The 2,891-nt window shown below is 43.2% G+C and overlaps 1 pseudogene across 1 annotated transcript; it reads right to left on the bottom strand.

Moving 5' to 3' along the window:
- Nucleotides 1–2,327: 2,327 nt before the first annotated feature.
- LOC105549488 lies at nt 2,328–2,890 on the bottom strand (annotated as a pseudogene). The gene has a single exon (XR_001007547.1). The product of XR_001007547.1 is annotated as a 60S ribosomal protein L14 pseudogene (transcript).
- Nucleotide 2,891: the final 1 nt, after the last annotated feature.

Raw genomic sequence — 2,891 nt, 5'->3', positions numbered from 1 at the left:
ATCCGCCTGCCTCGGCCTCCCAAAGTGCTGGGATTACAGGCATGAGCCACCGTGCCCAGCCCAATAACTGACATTTCATTTTCTGAAAACAATAGACACTTGTGGATTTCGGGGACTAGGGCTGGTTTGCTAAGGTGCCTTACAATTTTCTTAACACTTTACACATAAATACTTGATTTAAGAGATTTTGCAGAATTCTTCAAACATTGGGTTTGTCTCATTTAAAGTATCTGTTTAGGCTGGCTGTGGTGGCTTATGTCTAATCCCAGAATTTTAGGTGGCTCATGAGGCGGGAGGATTGCTTTGAGTCCAAGAGTTCAAAATCAGCTTGGGCAACATGGCAAAATCCTGTCTTTACAACAAAATAAAAATAAAATATCAGTGGTGGTCCAAAGTAACATTACTGCCCAAGCTAAGGCTATCCTTGAGCCTGCCAAGAGCAGTAATTAAAGGCCCTGTTGGTTCTTCTTGGGGAGCATCCCTGTTCATACCACTAAACTCTTTATACCAAGAGAAGCTACAGAGCACTGGAAAGCTGGGGATCCATATGCACATGTTTTGGGTGGAGGGTTTGCTTTCTGAGGTTGTAACTGCAGTTTTCTTGGGCGTGTTTTTTAGACATGAGGTTTGTTTTGCATTCACAATGTTGACGCATTCAGAGTATAATTCTTACATATTGAGAAAGTGTGTGAAGTTCAGGAGTGCTGTCTCCAGGACACAGGGCTAATGAATTTCGGAGGTTATTTTGGGGTCAGAACCTTAAAGTAAATCCAGCTGAGGGTTTCTTCTGCCCGAGAATTGAAGCCTGGGAGAGGAAGTGTTTTCACACTCCAGGGGCCAATTAGGGTGTGCGGAGCTCCCGGAGTTCATTCCTGTCACTACTCAAGTGTCTCTTCCCTTCATCACCAGGGACGTTCCACTCTAGAAGTTACATGTCAAAGGGAAAGCCTGGACCTCAAGCATGTTAAGGTGTTTAACCTCTCGAATATGGGTTTTCCTTGTGAATTGTGGGGAAGCAGCCTGCTTATCTGAGCTAATTAGAATATTTATGTTTGCTTTGGATTATTTTATCTGTTGAATATTATGGCCCTTCAACTCTGGTTTCCTTTATCATTTTATAATTTTATTGCCAGTGTCAGTGTGTAAGATTTTAGTTTCTTTCACTTTGAAAAGGAAGGTTGTTAGATATGGTGGGAGTAAGGCAAGAACTTTCTGGAACTAAAAATGTTTCTTGAGGCCAGAGAACATCAAGATACGAGATGGGTATATTTAAGGTACTTTTTTCATTTTTAGATCAGTTTTTATATGTGAAGGTCCATAGAGAACTTTGAAATTTGAAAGGGTATACAGTTGCTAAGACAAATGAATTCCAGATTCCATTGGTAAGAGGAAAACACAATTGAATTCCTGTTTTAATTGATGTGAGGAAAACTACTAAAGTTTATATAATCTTTGAAACTCCTGTTATATTTAAGGGATTAGGCCTAAATCCATAATGCATTTATTTATTGAGATAGAGTCTCCCTCTGTCGCCCAGGCTGGAGTGCAGTGGCACAATCTTGGTTCACTGCAACCTCCCAGGTTCAAGTGACTCTCCTGCCTCAGCCTCCCCTCAGTAGCTGGGATTACAGCCATGCGCCACTACACCCAGCAAATTTTTGTATTTTTAGTAAAGACAGGGTTTCACCATGTTGGCCAGGCTGGTCTCAAACTCCTAACCTCAAATGATCTTCCCACCTTGGCCTCCCCAAGTGCTGGGATTATAGACGTGAGCCACCACACCTGGCCTAGAATCCCTATTTAATGTTTGCTAACAACATAGGACTCACCCTTCCCTTTTTTTCTTGTGACCCACACCTGGACAAGCTGATGAGTCTAAGGGCTACCTTCTCTGTCATAGGCAACAGATTTAAACCACGCAAACACCTGCCCTTATAGTGCCCAACTCTACCCCAACCACAGTAACCAACCAGGCCGGGCTCCTTTCTTTGCTCTCTCAGGCCATTTCAGTTATGCTTGATGGGTCTGCCCTGCTCTCCCCCAGATCTCAACAATGTGAGCAATAAGCCTTTTAATACCCCTTTGTGAGTGCCAGACCATCATCAGTTTCATCAGAACTACGTCTCTGAAGGTGACCACAAGGATTGGTGCCGTGAGCATGTTGTCCAGACACTGATCGCCACTTGTTGGTCCTTCATCTCTTTATTTATATATTTATTTTTTTTAAGGAACTGATTAATATTTATTATAATCCTACTATCAGTCTGCCTCCTAACTCTAGCCTCAACAGGCTTTAAATCCAAAGGCTTAAATACATTTGCCAATATGTCAAAAAGAATCTTTATTACTTTTTTTGATTGCCACGTATGCTTTCTTGCTAGATGCCTTTGGAGCAGGTGTTTCTGAGCTTTTTGACCCTTCTGAGCTTTTGGAGCAGGCGCAGCCTTCTGGCCTGCGGCTTCCTGGGCAGGAACCTTCTTACTCGCGTGGTCGTCTTTTTTGCTGGAACTTTAGCAGCACCTGCAGCAGCAGCAGCAGTACCCTTAGTACCAGGTGCTTTTTTGGGGGAAGCTTTCAGGAGAGCTGCCTTTTGAAGCTTCTTAACTTCATTCTTGATTATTGTGTTCCTCATTTTCTTTGCCTTCATAACTTTAAAACAATCAAAATCTGTCATCTTGGCTTTCCTTTCTCTGGCTTCAATCTGCTTGGCCCATCATGTGGCTGCCCATTTTGTATTGATGTCTGCCTTCTGCCAGGCTTGTCGGACATACTTCTGGCGGGCACTGTGTGGAAACTTGAGGATGAAATCAGTGAGCTGCATGCACTTGAAAGGCATGGCCTGTCTCCTCACTTGAGTGCAAGGTCCATCGACCAAAGCCCTGTTCTGATCA

Source organism: Mandrillus leucophaeus, unplaced genomic scaffold, assembly GCF_000951045.1.
Source record: "Mandrillus leucophaeus isolate KB7577 unplaced genomic scaffold, Mleu.le_1.0 Scaffold440, whole genome shotgun sequence".
In the NCBI taxonomy this organism is placed as follows: Eukaryota; Metazoa; Chordata; class Mammalia; order Primates; family Cercopithecidae; genus Mandrillus; species Mandrillus leucophaeus.
This window is presented reverse-complemented; position numbering and strand designations above follow the sequence as displayed.